Source organism: Cimex lectularius, unplaced genomic scaffold (assembly GCF_000648675.2).
Source record: "Cimex lectularius strain Harlan isolate CLEC.00 unplaced genomic scaffold, Clec_2.1 scaffold85, whole genome shotgun sequence".
In the NCBI taxonomy this organism is placed as follows: Eukaryota; Metazoa; Arthropoda; class Insecta; order Hemiptera; family Cimicidae; genus Cimex; species Cimex lectularius.
Window position 1 is genome coordinate 1,043,721 of NW_019392718.1, and position 20,598 is coordinate 1,064,318.

Below are 20,598 nucleotides of genomic sequence, written 5' to 3' on the forward strand. Positions count from 1 at the left end.
CACTCTCTCACTCTCTCTCTATCTATCTATCTCTATCGATCTGTGTCTCCCTCTCCCTCTCTCCCTCTTGGTTTCTGAATTCTCTTTTTCCGTCTCCGTTTCTATCTATATACATATTTGGTTTTTTACTATATGTGTCTCCTATTTTACTTTGTTTGTATGAGTATCTCTTATGTCTTTCCCCCTCCCATCTCTCTCTCTCAATCTCTCTGTCTTAGTTTTTCTCTGTTTCTAAATATGCACATAAGTTTTTTTCTGTATGTGTGACTCTTATGTTTTTCACTCTTTCTCCACCTCTCTTTCTCTCTCCCTCTCCCTCTCACTCTCACTTTCTCTCCCCATCCCTCCTTCCCCTTACTCTCTCTGTCTTAGTTTTTCTCTGCTTCTAAATATGCACAAAAGTTTCTTTTCTCTATGTCTCTTATGTTTTTCACTCTTTCTCTCTCTCTCTTCCTCTCCTTCGTTTTTCTTCTTTTCTCGCTTTCTCTCTTCCTTTTCATTCCTTTTGGGTTATATAATGTTTGTCAGAAAATTTATTAAAATTTTTGTTGTGTGTTAGTTCATGTGTGTACTTGTTTGCCAAAGATCCTTTACATCTAATAGTGCTAGTGGTGAAACAACGACAATAAACCTACTTAAAAACCAGTTATTAACCAATTTGCTTTTTGGTAGAATGGTGGACTCCAAAACTAGTTAAATTAGTCGATTTTAATACTTCATGAAATTGATATTTGTCTGTTTTCTCATGAATGTTCATAATTTTTTTTCTAAAATGTACCATTTTAATTGCAATATAACTATTAATCATATAAAGATTAGCCCTCTGTACTTTTCTTTGAATTATAAAGTTTCTTTAATCTGCTGTAAAATTATTGTAAAAACCACATTTGAGTTTTGTTATATTCGATTATTACCAGTAATTATTGCTGACACATTGCGGTCATATCCGGTAGGGATATCCTGTGGCGCAGTTTGCAGCTTATTTGTACCCTTGGTAACGGGGTGCATGTCGTGCTTGTGCCCCAGTTAGTGGCTTGATGCTTGATATCGAACCGTATTACCACTAGTACGAAATAATCTCGGCCAGGTTTTATATATATATATATTTATAAAGCAATGATAAAAAGAAAAACGAGTACTCATGCTTCCTTGTGAAATGATACCGTAGGAACGGCCGTGAAACCTGAAAGGCTTCGCGTCTCACATTACTTGAAACGCGAACAATGAACTTTCCTATTTTCGAACAGGATTTCTATTCCTACAAGACGGGAGGGCGATTTTTGAATGTTACCCGGCTCAGGGAACAGTGTCGCCTATTCCGCTTTTCAAGAGGATTTGGATACAGTCCAAAGTAATTGTCATTCCGGTAGCTTTGCTGCATACCAGGACTCGTTTTGTCCCTCGCCTATTGTCCTATCGAGCACATAATGCACTTTAAAGTTCCTTTATTAATGCCCAGATGAAAGGGTATTTTTCAAAAAAATTTCAATTTAAAATATAAAAATCACGTGTGAAGTAGCCCCATATAAATTGACACGTTTTAATTGATTTCGACTAAAAATTAAGTGTGTAACTGCTAATAGAATATCATCCGTAATATTTAGAATAAGTTTGTTAGTTCTGTAAATATTTAAATGTTGAAAACTCTACAATATCTGAAGGACGGTTTTAACTGGCTAAAAATTAATTTTGGGTAGTTACACATATAGTAAAATGGTGTATAATCAAATAACCAAATAATGAAACTAATATTTCATCTAAAGATAGGCTTACTAAGTAGACACAAGATAGGCACACAGTTTAAAAATATATTCACGAAGAAAAACCAGATATTACAATATTAAATTATTTTTGTACCTTATTTATTTAATTTCGGTTTGTTCTATCATATCTCCTCCGTTATATTTAAATTAAATATCGTGAACTGTTTTTATGATGTAAAATTAGTTTATTTACATTTATCATTCATTATAATTTTTGTGTCAATTGGCTAAATCCTGTGTTTTATTGGTATTTTCCTTCATGTACAAAAAATAATCTAATTCTTAATTTCATTTTGCCTAATATTTATACGTAAACAAGTTACAAAAAAGCTAAAACTATAATAAATTGGGATAAATAAATAAATAAATTATAACAAAAATATTTTTTATCTTACGTGTTTCTTTATATTTAACGTAAATAAGTTTAAACGGTTCGAATTTCTGAAAATCAACAGTAGCATTAATTCACCATTGATTTAACTCAAAAAATGTCGTGTTGTATTGTTGATCCTGCTCTGGGCCTTGAGATACTAAAATTAATCTAATATTTCGTCAAATTGTGCCAAATATATAAAAAATATGTTCGCACACGTTTCCAAAATAAATTTTCGCAACAGAAATAAAAATCTGAAATTATGATAATAAATAATTTTAATAGTTTAATCTCAACCTTTATATTTAATACAATTAATTAAGGTTTTTAGATAAAAATCTTTACTTTATATTTAATGTAAGTATTTCGAACGGTTTATATGTTTGTAAATCAGAAATTACGTTAATAATCCATAAAAATAACTGACTTTTATGGCTTTTGTAGAAATTTGTTAGTAGTTTTTATACTGTATCGATCTTTCACTTATGATACAAAAATAATCTAATCTTTCATCAAAATGGCCAATTATTTCTATAACTTTATACACAGTTTAAAAAAATTCATGACTAATGAATTTCAGAAATAATTAATTTTTATAGATTATATATGGATTACGTGTTTTATCTTAGATTGTTTTTATTTTTGAAAAACAGCAATTACGTTAAGAATTCAATTTTTTTAAAATAAACGTTTTTTCAAGCTCAACAAAAACCAACTACCAAAACACTAGGCAGCATACAGTGATTAGCAAATGTATATATCACAGGGGTAATGAGAACATCCACTACAAGTTCACCAGAACTGCTAAACCTACCTCCACTGGAAACATTATACAAAAAGTTAGGAAAAGCTCATTTAGACTCTAAAAAACAATCAAATTGGATGGGAACTATACATTTCGGGCACACAACTATAATAATACCGAACACCCATTCTTAGAAATGGGGGCTGACTGTATCCCTGAAACAGTCTTTAAAACATCCTGTAAAGTCTGAACAGACTATGATGGATAGGAAGGACTCAGGAGTGCAACAGATGGAATGATATGGTATTCAGATGGCTAAACAAACGAAGGAATCGGATCGGGTGTTTTTTGTACAACCCTAAAGTATGAGCATTCAAACTCATTAGGGATTTCGATCTCTCGAGCAGAAATACATGTCATCAACGCTTACATCCTAGAAAATCTTTAAAGTATTTACCTACGATAACTATGCTTTTTGCAACAAAATAGAGGTCATTTTTAAAATGTAAGTTAAATTGTCTGAAGAATAAATCGTCAGCACTGAAAAGTACACCTGACAGCCGTTTCGCTGGCACAAACCTGTAAAAATTCAACACTGGCGGATCTTAGACGAATTTAAAAAATTTACTACTCTGTGATGAAAGTTCCTAGAGAATGGCGAAATTGATAATAAAATGATTCCTTCAATAAGCTTTCAATCTAGTAAATTTGTATCTGTGATAATCAAATATTAGGTAACAGAAAAATAGAATCTCCCAACTTCATGCCAAGCTTTCGTTTAATTTGTAAACATCTTCAGGGCCTAATGCGAAAAAACATAAAACTATTGTCGAATTGATAATTCACAATATTGTCTGCTTACTGAGTTAGTTTACAATTTGGATCGGTACATTCTTTTTTCTCGGAATATGGTAGATTAAACCCCAAAAAACGTTTATTATGGGAAAATCGAGGTTGTAAGCGGAGGGAAAGATTTAAATCATATTGAAGACAAATTTTAAAATGAAAAACTGAACACTACTATATCCTACATTATGCACTTTTGTTGTAGTAGAACTGACCGTCTTCTTGAAAGTCAACTCATCCTTCGTTTAAATCAATCTTTATTTAGTTTTAATTGGTATTATTTGTAATATTCTGTTTTTAATGTGATGAAACAACATTGTTATTAATACAAGTAAAATGAAAAACAAATTAAATTTTCCACCAGAGGCTCTCTTTTTAAATGGATTCAAACAATTGAAGTTGAACAGTTTACTTATTAAAAAATAAAATAATTTACGACCCGAAGAATTTATATTTTTAATATGTACATATTTTGGGTGATTATCGATTTTTTTAATTGTTAATGCTAAATAGAAATCAAAAGAATAAATTATTTTTGTAGAGTGTTGGGTCTTAGTGAAGAAAAACGACCTGGCACAATGTAGCTGTTCCACCCACACTGCACATCGGCACAAAAACCACGAGAAAAAGAAACGAAAAACGTTTTAAATTATTTTTATAATTTTAAGTATAATTTATTTTTAATTTTTAATATGTTTTATCAGTTACATAATTACATATAGAAATAGTTACATTTCTGATATAAAAAATCGGCTTTCGCCACCAGGTTCTTCTGAATACATATTAAACTTTCAAATGGTAAGTTTGTTAGGATTGGTACATTCTTTTTTCTTGGAGTAAGGTAAATTACCCCCCCCCCAAAAAAAAAGTTTATTATGGGGAATCAAGGTTGTAAGGGAAGGGAAAGATTTAAATCATATTGAAGTAAGACATTTTTAATACATGAAAAACTGAACAATACTATATCCTACTACCTCAGTTTTGAAAAAAAGACACCGAAAAATTTAAAGTTTTAGAAAAGTTTAATTTTTCGCAAAAAGACTTCTGAGTTTTAAGCTTTCGATTTTTCTGTTTTTCTAATTTTTTTAACGAGTGTGTAAAACAATAAAAATTTGATTTGAAAAGTTTCAAGTAATTAGGTGATAATGTTTGTTAATCTTGTGAAGTATAAATAATAGTTTCAAGGTTCCTAGAATGCTTGATGTAGGAACTAAGTGTTTTTCTTTTCTTTAAAATTGGCTTGATACATTTTGAATACAAAATTGTATTAATTTCAATAATTTATAGTGCTAGATAGCAGTAGTAGTAGTAGTAGTAGATTAATAAGTATGCTTTTATGTTTAATGTGGTTGTAATAACATTGAAGTATAAAAACTATAATCCATCTTACGATCTCAAAATATCGAAGGTGAATTGTACCAGGAAGGGTTATATGTTCATTTTAGTTTTTGAACAAAGTAGCTTTATAACTATATATGTAGTTTTGTGAACAGAAAATAACAAAGTCCGTTTAATATTAGTAGGCTTAAGGGTGTTTGGAAAGTAATTAATTTAATTATGCATGATTAACGTTGGCCGTACCGCTTTGCTCGATCACTTTCGCTAGAATTTGTTTATAGAATATCGAACTGTTTGACAAGGATCGATATTTTTTGACACTTTTTTCTTTCTTTTGTTCTTCTGGCCTTTGACTGATTTTCTCTTTTTCTTTTCTTTGTTCCAGGTAAGCGTCTGGAGGAGACCAGACGGTGGAAACACGGTGTAGCTAGTATTTTATAATGACAGGAAGGCGAGTTGAACCGGCCTTGTACTTCTGGGTACAAGTGGGGAGCCGTTAAACCCGGCGATCGCCTCGTATTTTTCGTGAGTTCAACAACTAATTCATTGAGAATAATGTAATCCAGGGACCATCCGACCGATCGGTGTTTCTTTACATTCGAGCAAGTGAGGTCGTAGCTGTATATATTTTGTGGGTTTTATTTCCTTGAAAGGCTAGAAGAGAGGAATGGGTACTGGAGAAATTATGATAGGAGTAGAATCGAAATGTATTCATGTTTAAATCATGTTAATCTTACATCTTTGCACGTACAAGATCGCCGTCCCGAAGGTCTTATCACGAGACGTTTCCGTTATCGCAGATCCTTCATGGGTTGTATATTGACAAAAAACTCACCTTTACTAAAATTGTCTTTTCGTCCTTGCTTTTTTGAAAATAAAGTACCCACTCGGCGCCACAACCGGTTTTAAAGATTGGGGTATCGTTCGTTATTGGAATTTTAGGTAAAGACACTTTTCTTCTGCCTTGGAAAAACTCTAGTCTCTCAAGACTTTACTTAAATAAATTAAAAAAAAAAGTTGATAAGGCAATGTAACGTTTAACTTAAAACCGCCTGCTTTACTGAAAATAAATTCGTGTAGTGACTCAAAAGAACTTTTATAACTTGAATTCCATTACTGGCAAAGTACAGATAACGTTTTATGCTCTAATCTTTTTGAAAAATATGAGTTTATTTTTATTGTTGCCGTCATAATTATATTTACACTGATAGTGTTTTCACTTAAAATAGAATTCGGACAAAGTAAAACCTTCTACAGTTCTTCTATAAGATATAATTTAACTCAACCTAACTTCATCTTAAACTGTACATATCTTCATTTATCAAAAGGGATTATCCGGTTTACTGCCACTATTTATATACATTTACTTGATATTTTACAGACAAAATCTTAAAAGAAAATGAAATATTGATAAGAGTTATGCTTTTAGCTCATGGGCGTATTTGCAAAATTTCTAATGCTTCAAATCTCGTGATGCAAGTAGTGAAACTACGACAAAAAAATATACGTTTTTGGTAGAATAGTGAAGTCCAAAAATTGTTAAATAAACGATTCTAATCTTTCGTGAAATTTATATTGTATAATTATTATTACACTGTTTATAAATCCCCGGCCCTGAAAATGATCTCAATAAAGATCGAAACGTTGGCACCATAAAGAAAATGTTTTTCTAAAACCTACGTCACACCAGACCGCATCTCACGATCTCCAAATAATCATTAACTAACGGACATTAAACAACACACACTTTTTTGAAATGTTGCACAAATTTTATTGTATTATATAAATTAATTGACCGTCGAAAGATTAGCCCACGGTATTTGTCCTTGAATTATAAACTTTCTAAAATAGGCTGTAAAACCGAAAATGCTCAAACCACATTTGAGTTTGTCATATGCGATTATTACCAGTAATTATCACTGACACATTGTGACTCTCCATTTCAATGAGTGTTGCCAATTTATTTTCAACAGAACCTATAAACCTGAAAATTTTACTACTATTTAAATACTAATAATGAGAATAGCATCCATACTTTCTTTCGTTCAAGAGTAGATGAGAGATATTAGGAGGAAAATGGAAATTCTGAAAGTCTTTGTTTTAAATAATGTTAGCTTTGGTTCCTTTTGTAATTTTAGCAATTTACTTCATGTATCTCATGTATTATTTCATTCAGTAGCAAGAGGAAACGAGGGTATCGCAGATTTTAACAAAAATGGCTGTAGTGGAACCTGACTTTTCATGTTTTTCCCAACAAATCGTTTTCTACAAGCGATTTGTGTAAGAACGGTCGGGTCTCCCGATAAAGTTGTTTACCAAAGGATATGAGTCGGTGGGCCGGTTGTACAAGTGTAGCACAAAAGGCACCTGTTGTGTGTTGTGCTTCCGGTCGCAGGCCCTCCTCTCAGGCCTTACCTGGGAGACCTTTCACAGGTGGATAAAAACTTTCGACGACAAGTGGCTTAAGAGGGAAATTAAAAGTAAAACCGAGAGTGCTTCCGACCGCGTAGTCACTGTTCGTTGGGCACAAGCTAATTGCTACAAGGCCAAATACTCCAACTTTAAAGGTCAGTTTTATCGCCTGCCTGAAAATAGCAAAGTTTCGAAATACCGTTTGATGATTCAAGCAGTCTTTTTCGCTTCCGTTCTTTTAATGGGTCATTTTCTCCACTTTAATTGGTATGACCGTACGTAAAAGCCACCGGGGCAAAGTTCTCACCGAAATGTCGCGTGCTAACGGTAGCATAAACCCTAGTTGGGTATTATAATTATTCCGCCTCCTCCGCCTTCTTTTCTCATAAAAATGCTTCTTCTCACGGGGTCAATCCTTCGGCTCCCTCGTTATAGCGGATAATCTCTTTCGTTGCTTGGAAACATTTCTGCACATAATATTGACTGCAACGAATGTGAAAATCAATAAATCCTATGATCGAAGTAATTAAACAAAGCAAGTAAATAAACAGTTAAGATTTATTATTATCCGTGCAATCGCCAGTTCAGTTAGCTTCTGTAGCATAATTAATCAAGCATTAGGCTTATTCGGAAAAATAAACACAATTAATCTGGTTTTTTCTATCGCATTTTTAAAACATGCGGTCGAATACGTTCCAGGCTTTTTTCTTTACAAAGAAGGGGCTAGTTTTTGGATAATGTGTTCCTAACGACCTTATGTGGTCAGCTGAAAAACACACCCCCGTCTACATTAGGTACCTTCGACAACTAGAAATGCTTCTATACATGCTACAACTCGGTGGTTAAAATTAATTTAACAAAACCCATAATATGCTGCTGTGTTATCATCTATTAGAAAATTTAGATTTATTGGAAAATAAGGGAACTTTTTAGTCCTACTCAAAATCATGATAATGACATGTGGTAGAACTAACTCAAAAGTGTTGATTTTTAAAAATAAAAGTCTCGAGATAACTATTATAGAAGTCCAAAGGATTAAAATATGTCGGGATTGATAATTAATCAATTTCATGGTGATATAACTGCAAAACGTTAGGGGTGTAAAAACTTAAAAAGTCGTTTCTCATCAAATCAATATATACATACTTATAAAATTTACAATTATTTGTTATGTTCTATTACGACTGAGAAAGACACGGTGAATAGGTAGATAGATAGCGAGAGTAAGCGGACCCCACACGGTTGATCAAATCTAAATGCCTCCTACGGTCGGTTAACACTTCTAGTTTTTCAGTATTTAAAAAATACAATCGAATTATAAGAACTTTTTATAATGAATTATACTTTGTTGTGTTTTTTTTTTTTAATTCTCACTGAATGATGAGTATATTTGAAAATAAGTATAGTTTTTTAACATGGCAGATGGTCAATTCATAAACAAAAAACAAATATACACAATTTTTTCTGAAGATGACAATTCCCTTTTGATATAGATTAACAGCAAGAATAAGTGGACACAATACGGTTGATCACTGAAGTTCTCTCAAACTAGTTGTCTCTTTTAACACTTCTAGTTTTGAAATATTTAAGAAATACAATTTTATCATGAGAACAACCTACTTTAGTGCATTAAGAAAATGTGCAGTGTCTTCTAGAATCTATGAATTTTTATCCAGTGTTTGTTAATCTCACTGAATGCCGACTTTTAATGAGTGTATTTTAAAATAAGTGCATCTTTTAGCGCATAAAATCGAAATCTGAGTATAGCCGCTCAAAAATGAATATTCCCTTTCCTACAAGTGTATATTTACACGCAATATTTTTTCCAACTTCATGATTGTTAATATTTTAAAAACACAATTGGACCATATTAACAAACTAGTTAAGTGTATCTAGAAATGTGTCTTCTTTACACATTGTTTATTTTCGAGTGCGTCCACGCATGTATGACCGGTTCTGTTACAATAATTTTTTTTATTTACAGGATATGAACATCCTATAGCTTCCGTTTCCTTGTCACGCCGTGTAAACCCAAATTGAAGCGTGGGGTTAAAGTCGACCGTGCGTATCAAGGGTTGAAAATGTAGAAGTACGTGTTCCCTTATTTGCCTTCTTTCGACAAAGAAAAAGGTTTTTGGTCCTGGGAGTACTGTTTATGTGGTCTAAGAACAATGGATGGAGAATATTCAATGGTCGGCGATGTTTTGAAATAGAGTTTTTTCTGAACAATAGGTCTTTTTTTTAAATTAATTTATTTTTTATTTTAGGAAATTGTGAACTCTTTTAAGGTTAGGTTTTGGTTTAATTACATACAGGCTTTTAATAGAAGTGTTCTCAAAAGTTTCAGAAAGGAAGAGGTTAAATGGAGAAAAGAAAGATCAAGGCAGGTTAAATTCCAGTTCGATAACCCAGCAAACAAAACTTTTAATTTAGTACGATAATTCTTATTAAATAATACTTCATCCATGAGGTTCAGTTTTACTTATACACCGAAATTTGTTGGATAAGATCTGACATTTAAGAAAAGGAACATTGTATTTTGGAAAATTGATGGGTTTCGCCCATCCATGTGTTTTTGAAATGGTGTGGACACGTGTTTAACACATGAATTTCGTCGTAACAAAGGCAAAGGAAGACCCTGGTGCTTGTAATGTTAACAATATGGGTGACACACCTTAAAACCGATCACGCCTTCGGGGACACTTGGGTCGTAAACGGTCCAAACGTGACTTTGTCTTGTTCCACACTTGTTGCAAAGATTTTTTTTTCTGCTGATGAAACCGTCGAAAACGACTCTGGGTTGAAACTGCCGTGTCCGCCGCCATCTCAGCCAATTCCTGACTGTACGCTAAGAGCATAAACGGTTTCGGCTGAACAAAGCGCTTTTTATCCTTGATTCGATTTGAGACCTGCGGGGAAAATCAGACACGCCATCTCGTTCGCACGTTTAACGAGATGAATAAACTCTGCAGTAGAGAGACAAGGTTAATTTATGGATAAAAATAAGACAATTAACAAAGTGGAGTGGTAGATTTTAATCAAGACTGGCCCTGAACTTGGCCATTTCCCATCAACTTCCACGGACATAGTATCTTGCCATAGTTTTCCCACGGTGGTTTCTAAAAGAAGCAGACGAAGAAGGTCTACATCGAGAACCATCCGGGATTACATTTTGTTCTGGCGTTAAGGGAAAATTTGACACCGTTGGCCTAATAATTAAACGTACGGCTCTATGACAGGAGTTTTTACACTGTTTCATATTTGGTTCAATAGATTATAGAAATTTGCTGACAGTATGTTAAGTTGAACCTTCCAGGGCTATCAAATAACCATTTTGTCTTGTCTTTTTTTTTGGTGAATATGTCTATTTAAAACAGATTTTGAGGTAGATATGTATGATTGATCAGAAGTATTAAGCACCTGTAAAGTTCGAAAAGGATGCCCAATTTGGCCCATGGTACTTACTGATCATTCTGGTCCGCCCAAAATGTAATATCTGCTGGTATGTTAAGTTGAACCTTTTCCACGGTTCCATATTGGAGACTCTTTTATTATAATGCAAATATAAACCATTTTTATTTTTTCCATTAATGTTCTTTATTTAAAATAGTTTTTCATATTTCGTGTGATTTCTCAGAAATGATGGGCAATGGTACAGTTAGAAATGGATGTCGATCTGGTTTATTGATTTTTTAACATTTTTGTCAGCACATAAATTGTTTGGTCATTCCGGGTCTGTCTGGTCTCACTGTGTGCCACCAGCAAGAAGAGCGCCTGATAAACAGTTCACAATCCAACGTGTCCTTCTTTTCGGGCGTTAAAATCACCTCGGGTTTTCAATTATACTGTCCTTAGGCGGCGGGTCTTCCCAAAGTAATCGCAGCGAAATGTACAAAAGGAAAACGTTACCTGCCACACAGAGTGCAATTATTGACTGTCGTTGATTAAAAATTATAAATATAAAAAAAGTAATATAAAAAAATGCCCCGGACGACCCGATGTGGAACTTCCGCTTGGGCAATGGGCCTCTAAGAGAGCCATCCCACGATCTGGCGTTGAGATAATTGTTAATTTGACTTTGTAAATAGACCATCATATGGAGTAACCGGCGATTTCAAAATTTCTTTTTAGCGAATATCAGTAGACAGAATTTTGCTTCTTGCTTTCGGCCTAAGAGTAATACATTGATTTAATTGCTAGAAATTGATTTGATTTTATAGAATGCTCACTGTTTTACTTCAATATTACTTCTCTTTTTCTTGATTATACAAGGCGGTCAGCTCGTCGTATTACGTATCCTTGGAATTATATGCATGGCCCAAGAGTTAATCGGGTTTTTATTCAGAAGAACATTTTTTTTGTTTTTTACTAAAATTTATTTCAGAATGAGTCGGCTAATTATTAATTTACATACCCGATCAACTCTTGGGCCATGCTTTTAATTAGTATAAAATGGAGGAATCTAGGACCACCAACTTCCAACTGAAATCGCCTATCAAAAAAGCAAAATAATCAGGGTTTGGGATAGACCTTTCGAAAGCTCAGCTCATAAAATTCAGTTTGTAGCTTTTGGAAATGTAATGTAAGGGAGCTGCGGTTTAAAGAAGTTGATCCAAATTTATCTTTTCGGAAATTTCATGATGTTTGTGTAGTTATTTTGCATGTAGACTGGAAATTTTTTTAAAAACAAAAGTGGACTAATCCAAAAGGAAATTCGGTGCTGTTATAAGTGGGGTCAAAATTGGGGACAAGTTACGTTGGAGTGGAGAAAATATAGGGTTTATGTTACTTTTTTAAAAAATAAACTCGAAAAAAATCGTAACTTTTGGACGGGTTGAGATAAAACCATGAAGTTTACGGCATTCCACCCCACTTTAGATGTACTCTCACCGAATATTTTTTTAACACGACGAGCTGACCACCCTGTATCATAAAGGAAAGTGAGGAGTTTTAATGTGACCTCAAAAAGATCTAAAATGTATAACATCTACACATTGAAGGTCTATACAAAAACAACAACAATGTATTTTATTGATAATAATGGAATTCTCGATAATAATTGAAGGTTTTTCTATTGAAAAGTGTAATAAAATAATGCTTGGTTTAGAAAATTAATCAGTAATCTTGGGACATATATTGTAACATTTTCAAAATCCTATTCCGAGAATCTTCCAATTTTCATTTGAGTCAGCATACTTACTCACTGGACGTTTGTGTAATAGTTTTAGTAATTATACACACGGGATTGAATGGGAAACACTGTAGGAAAGAAAAGAAAAAAAAAGATCGAAACATCTTCGGACGACGAGTGGGAGGACTTCGCAGAATCTGCCCCAGGATTGCTCTGACTCAACGCTTAATGATTGCAGCTTTGTGGCTTTTTCCCATTTGGCTTGACGTTTCGAGGAAAGGGAAATTTAAGTCGGAGTCAGCTGGTACCCGATGGTACGGAAATACCTCAAGATTAAAACTGTGAAAGATCGGACATTAAAGTGTGACAATCGTGTCGTAAAGCATTCTGACGAGAGTTGCCCCTGAGACCACCTATTGTAGTAAACAAGGCAAAGAGAATAATTGCAGTTAAGAGCACAGGGGGGGGGGGCATTCTGATGACATTATCGTACTTTAAATAATCTCCTAGGATATTTTGATACTTACAAAGCCAACATTGTTAAACGGACTTGTTTAAGCGAGAAAATAATAAAGAAAACGACATTCTAATCATGATATTCTAAAAACCTTAAACCTTACAAAAATGCGGTTTTTCCCTTTTTTATAACTTAGAAATTTATCAAGTCCCATTCCATTTCAAAGACTTTGTTTAAGATGAAATCCGCTAGTCTGAAACCCTTTCGAGAAGATTTCGCAATGAAAGAAACCTAGACGTTTCCTGCATTTGACGTTCAAATCTCCGGGGAAACTAAAAATTGTCCCTTTCGCATATTTGTAATTAATTTCCGATTAAGATTGGCCAATTATATTATAAAAGCGCCTTATTTTAAATAATGAGACATACTTTTTCATATTTTGTTAATAAAAACTGCATGTAAATTTTTTTCTCGAACTTACCACTTGCATAAATCCTGTCCGTTCAATTTCAAGTCGATATCTAAAGTAAAATCTTCAAATCTGAAACCCTTTCGAGAAGATTTCGCAATGAAATAAACCTATTTCCAGAGCCTGCCTGGAATGAGGCCTGGCCACAATTTTACAATGTTATAGATTATTCCATTTATGAAAATGGCTAAAAGAGGGAAACTTCGGACGGTTGTAGGTTGAGATGGAGAGTTGGTGTCCGAGAGGATCGAAGTCACGATATTTCAAGTGGTGGAGTAGTGGCGTATTTAGCCGAAGGTCGTGGGTTCGAATCCCCCTCGTCACACTGACTTTATCTCAACCAAGACCTTAGAAAGAATAATTATAGATTATTTCTATTTCAATTAAGCGAATAAAATGTACGCAGTATAACTTAAAGATAAATGCGATTTTTGATTGTTATAACGTACAGCATAACATCGCATATTGTTTGGGTGGGTGATTCATAAAATAAAAGTTTTGCGTCGTATGGGGAACTATCACAAGGTCACAATTCAATTAAGATTAAAAAATAAACAATGCACGCGTATGAGGAGTAAAAAAAGTTTATTGTAGACGTATGAATTATAAGTTTTATTTAATGTTTGATATTGTTCATTTATGGAAAATAAACATAGCTATTTTAAACTTGTGAACCAAAAAGAAACGTAAATATCGTTATAAAATGGCGGCTTTAAAAATCAATTTTAACCACAACAGGAAATTCTTTAAAAGAAAGTTACATATATATTTTATTCTTAAACGAAAACGTCAATATAAACATTTTTTCGTTTAAATTATTTCTATTTTTCAAAATTGGAATTGTCTTAAAAACTCGATGACAGTTTTGTTTATATAAAGAATCCTGTGACAAAGTTTTAAGTAGGGTGTTTATCGCTGGTAAACGAATTATTATTGAATCATTAAAACCATATTATCGGACAAAATCCTAATAAATCTTGTCTTTTTATAGCTTAACTGTTTTATAACTTAACTTCTTTATAACTTAACTTCTTTATAACTTAACTTCTTTATAACTTAACTGTTTTTGTTTTGTTTTTATCGATGCTGAAGCTTTGGCTTTTGAACATTGGCACGCTCTCTCGTTTTTCAAGTAGAACTTCCTCAAGTTGTATTTGTTGGTCGGCGAGCACTCTCGTGGGTTTGCGGACGAACTGGAAGCAACAACATTGGACCCTTGCGGCATCTATAGTCAGAAAGCGCACTGACTCACTCGTCAGGCGGTCACGATGGAATTTGCTTCTTAATCAATACTGCCTTGAAGATTCGAAAACGCCTTATGGAAGTCTTGTTACGCAAATGGGATATTATGTATTCTCCCAGTCTCTTGTTTATTTTTTTAAAATAGAAATTTAACTGAAGGAATCGAGAAGGTGACATTCTTGATCACCACCTTTCGATAAATGGTAAATTGTAAAATAACCATATTTTCTTCTTAAATTTCAAATGTCATTTTGATGAACAAACAGGATTCAGTTGTTTCTGTCATTCATTTTATTTATTTCTTCTTTTCATGGTTTTCTCCAATTTTCTTAGTTTTCTACTTGAAATATTTTATGCCCTGTTAGAAAATAATTCTTTACTTATGGGACTTGTTTTCTTCATTTTTATCCTTTTCGAACTCGTTCTATTTGTGTATTTGTGAATTTAATTTTTTGTCTTTGCCAATTTGGGCTTTATCCGACACGGGACCCTTCGTAAACCATATTTCTTTTTAACATAACAATGTCGTGAGAATTGAGGTCAAAATTGAATTGTCTGTTTGGGGGAAAAAAAGTTTCTTTTACAATATTCACACAAATGCCCCAATCGCTAGGGGAAATTTTGAAAACATCTTTGACACATTTGAAAAACTTGATTCACAGACTTGTGTAAATCTGCTAGGCCTTTTTAATATTGAACCTGTTTATACTGCTTTTGTTTTTGTTCTTTTTAAACTTTAACGGAACTCACGAATATTCGTGTGCTTATATTGCAAAAAATTAAAAAAAAGGCAAGGGTTGCCTTTCGTCCTTGTAGAGTCACCCGTCGTAAACCAAACTTCTTTATTTTTCACTATATTTTGGTGAGAATTGGACAAAAATTACATTCTCATTTTGAAAAAAAAATGCAGGTGTTAGTTTATCCTGCTCTAATCGCCAAAAGAAAATTTTAAAGAAGATCGTTCAACTTCTGGTGGGCTAACAGTTAATCCGTAACAACCTAGTAGCCTTAAAGCAAAAATGGTCTAAATGAGTCAAACCAGGTTGATGCATTGAGGTAAAAGATAAAATTCAATATCTAAAAGAAAATTCCCAAGAGGAAACGCGTTATAAACATGAAAGGTACGTAATGGTGTGCATTATGATGGTGACACCAGAACAAAGCACCAAACAAAAACAAAAACTTACTAAAAGGTGTACTTACACATAGGAGAGAAATGAACCATTATATGTACTTAAACCCTTTATATGAGATAGGAATAATCTATTTCTAAGAAGATTTTAGAATAAGCGTCTTTCACTGGATATTGTCAATCGATCAATTCTCTTTGCAAGATTTGCAAAAATAAACGATAGCGATATGAGAAAAGAGGAAGAACACTGGCTTAGAAAACGGTTTCTGCAGACTTAATAAACGTAATGGATTCTACAAAGATGACAAGAAGGAGCTTTTAAATATTTTCTAACTTGTTGCCCTTGTTAACACACTTTTTAGGCTCTTGCAAGAGAGCTGATACAATCTATAAATTACTTAGACCTCACTGGTCTTCGAACTCTTAAAACATTTCATTCCCTTGTTCTACAGAGAAATTCTATAGAATATTATCTGTCCTTTTAAATGTTACTTATATTTGATTCGTCTTTTGCTTCATCCCATTTACTTATGAAAAACGTAAAAGGGATTTTCGATGTAATAGATTATTGTTCTGAACATTTTCTGGTTTTAGGACTGGCATGGCTATTGTTGCGACCTTGTTAATGTAAAGGGGAGATTATTTATTCCTGTCATGACATTTTACTCAGTTTGCTTAGTTCTCTTCTCTTTTAGCAGTCAAGGTGATTGTTTTTTCGTGTGTTTAGAAAGAACTGTGCTAAAATCTAAATGCTTCCGGGTTTTCCAATTTACAAGGTTCTCCTCAAATATTTTTCGTTGTTTGTTCATTTTATAAAGAAAGCTTTGTAGCGTTTGTAGTCTGACATGGCCTAACACGAAATCCACACTTTTACAAAAAAAAAGGTTCCAGTCTTAGGGGAGGACAAATGACTTTTCATTTATTTATTCACTTCAAGAGTTTTCCCGAATCATTTTCTTACTTTCTAACTGCAGAAGAAAACCAAAGAAAAAGAAAAGACCAGAATTTTTTTGTGAGGGCATATGCCTAAATTCGTTTATAATACCCTCTTACGTCAAATGCATATAGGCGGAATTTATTAATAAAAGTTTATAGATAATAAAACTTGTAGCGATTAGTTTGAATTTCAATATTAGGTTGAACACTTTAATAAAAAATTGTATTGTAAAGGAATAGCAATTTTTGTTTCTGTACAAGCAATTTTTTGTTAGTGGGGGGGGAATTAAACTGGACTTACATACCTTAAGAAATATTCTAAAAATGTTTAACATACAAAAGTACGACGTGATCAGCGTTTAGGAGGACCATATAAATACTAAGGATAATAAATTGCGATATTACTAGATTATTTTTTCCAATGGTTCTGAGGTGTACTGTAACCCTAAGTACAAAATTGAGTTTATTCCCCTTGAATTATTGTGTTTTTGCTATGTTGCTTGAAAAATTGAACATCCTGAAGTTTGTTCAATAATTTAATTCATCGCCGGACGGTTAATGCAAAAGTCATCCAAGTGATCCGTGGTATTTTAAAATAAGAGAGTGATCGTTCAACTTTAAATGTAAAACCTTTTAGTTCCTGTAGGTTTTACCATATTGTTACAAACTCGCAAGCGAGTTATATAAATGTAAGCAGTTAAGCGTTTAACCTTGAAAAATGCAACATGTATAAAATGTGAAGTACCATATATACTTGGTAGTCCGGGGATGGCTGAATATGGTTTCTATCCGAGACGTAACAGGCGCAGCTCGTACATAATTTATAAACATCGTCGTGCAATAAGCGAGCAGGCTTTTTGCTAAATCATTTAATAAAATTTATTAACAAAACCGGCGATAGATGGTGAGAAATTGTTTATTTTTTGTGTGGAATTTTACTGAAATTTGATTTGATGTATGGTGAAATAATTTGATAATTTAAAATAGATATTATTATTTATTGAAGTCATGAGGAGCTGTCAAGAAAGAGACAGTTTAGAAAAACATCTTTTTCTTTTTTTTGCGGTCGTTTCGACCGTTATTCGGGTCATCTTCAGAGTATAAAGTGTGATGCTATTCTCGTGGTGTCATAATGGTTTTGTGTGAAAGTGTTGTCAATATATCTATTATTTTTACTGTGTAGAGTACCTAGGAGGTAATTTATACTCAATTGTTCGTAAAATGCAAATGGCTCACCTAGAAATTAATCTGAAACGGTATTTGTTTTAAGAAACTTGAGAAGAAGAAAGGCTAATTGGTCTGAGCTTGTTTTACTTCCAGTTAAGCATTTAGAATTGTACATTTATTTGGTTAAGTAAATATGGTGCATCATTATTTCTCACATACGAAGAAATTCGACGATGTATTGATATGGATAAATTAGATAGTTAATAATATAAAAAACGGGTGTCAGAGTGAAATCAGTCAGTTCGATACGAGATGAAATCGGCAAAGTTGTTCTTTCTCTCCTCGCCATTGTGCTGACTTGGGCGGAGGAGCACAAGATGCTCCATGAAATAAAGCATCACATGACGATAGTCGTGACCAAAGAAGAAAAAGTGCTGTATCGGTCAAAGTAGAGAAGGAAGTTAAGTACCCGGTACACGTCAAAGTGGATCGTCCCGTGCCGTACTCCGTGGAAAAGCCGTACCCGGTCACTGCCGAGAAGAAAGTCCCAGTGGAGGTGAAGGTCTACGTGCCGGCGCCGTACCCCTTGGAAAAAATAGTCCGTGTACCTGGTCACAGTCAAAATGTACAACGAGCCCTACAATGTCTCAGAGTCCGTCGAGAAAAAAAACCTTACACCGTGGAAAAGAAGGTATCTGTTAAAGTCGAAGTCCCAGCCGAGAAACCGTACGAAGTCGAACCAAGACCTTACGAAGTTGTGGTCGAAAAGCCTTATCCTGTGTCAGTCGAAGAAAAAAAGTTCCAGTGCACATCAAAGTCCCTTATTATTTCAAAGTTTTCAAGCCGTTGTATGTTGAAGAATTTCACCATGAAGAAGGAATGAAGCCCACCAAACTCAAATCTAATGTTGAATCTGAATAAATAAACCGACTGAGGTTTTATATATACAATATTTGTAATTTTTTTGGTTAATTTTGGATAATATTAATCTGAGCCTGTTTAATTAAAATCTTAGGATATGGTTTGATTCGGAATGAGTCAAAATTGTGAAATGAATAAAGTGTTAACTTTTTTTCAAACAGAACACGACTAAATTACCTTACACTTTTGAAATTTCTTTGATTAGTTATTGGAAAGTGTATAATTTGGTCAACATATTTCTTTCTCTGTTGCTAGTAAATAATGTTCCAGACATTGCTGGGAAAACCAGTCTCGATCAAGTCGCCCTTCACCGGTCGATTAAGCTTAATCGCTCGAGATTGTAAACCGGGATTTGTTCCATACCAATCGTGGATTATCGGCCAGAATGTTCAAATTGTCATGGTGAGCCTGCAATCTAAAACCGGTGTCCAGAATATTCGGCCAAGTCAAGCAGAAATCTTTCAACCAAACGTCTGGCCAGGAAGAGATCGTCTGGAGGAATTGACTCGGATCAATTAATTTTTAAAAACAATTCATTTCCAATTTGATAAACGATAATAAGGAGTCGGCCCTACTTGTCTACTCATTTAAACATCTTTCACATTATTTGCTGAAATTGAAAGGGTCTTGCTCCGCCATGCTTATACCCTGTAACCTCGCATCATCTGACTGGCGGTTCTGGTCTTTAAACGGAAGGTATAAACGACGGACTTACACCTAATTTATCCCCACGAAAAATCAAATATTGGCTTATTCTTGGGCCATACTTATAATTAGTGTGCGTGTGTGCTTTGTATTTATTTATTGATTAAACCATTTTTGCAGACGGCCTTTCGTAACCTTTTACTTCAACTACATAATTATATGCGTCTACATACTGCTAAAAATAAGTTAACGATAGTACTATGTAGTTTGGTCTATTATCGTTGGGTTTCTGTCTTGTTTCTTTCAAATTTATTTCTGTTGTCATATTCTACGATGATGGCGAATGATGAAACGCCTCGGACAAACCAATCCAGTGTTGGAGGACAACGCGATCGAAAAAGGCCATAACACAAGTTCAAACCCCCCCCCCCCCCCAACATTAATTGACACGACATTAATATGTACAACATGGATATAATTATTTTTGATTTGCAATCTGTATTAAGTGTTATTCTTGTTTACTTTATTTTTTATTCTGTGCTTTAAATTGTCATGTAATTATTTTCGTTTCATTAGTTTGATCTGACCCAACTAAAAAACTTATATCAAGGCTATTCAAGTGGCTTGACATTTATGGCAGTAATGATGGCATTTTAAAGATAATGGCGATTTTAGGAAGGACAAGACAAAGGGAATTAACAAGATTCACCAGAACCCCGCGTAAAAACTCCCTAAGGTCAACTAGGCAATAAAAAGGAGTTCATTAAAAAGTCGTTACTCTCTTTGACGGCAGGTCAGCTGAGGGTAAACTGTCTCCTTTCAGAATCTCATTTCCATTTGGCATAGTGCATTCCTCGGATCCAATTTTAATTCAATCGGAGCACGGATCATGCGGTTACCTTCGACCTGCAAGAATGCGGATGGCCATGCCCACGATCAACGTGCCTTATTTCCGTCGTAATCGAATCCGTTCAGGAAAAATTGACCACAATAACAGCTCTATTTAATTTGTAATGTAACG

General features: G+C 33.8%; 1 protein-coding gene and 1 pseudogene across 1 annotated transcript in view; both read left to right on the plus strand.

Annotated features, from left to right (window-relative positions):
- The window catches only part of LOC106667015 (partitioning defective 3 homolog), a 131,975-nt gene that overhangs the window by 40,229 nt on the left and 71,148 nt on the right, over positions 1-20,598 (plus strand). The window lies entirely within an intron of this gene.
- LOC112126784 lies at positions 18,028-18,923 on the plus strand (annotated as a pseudogene).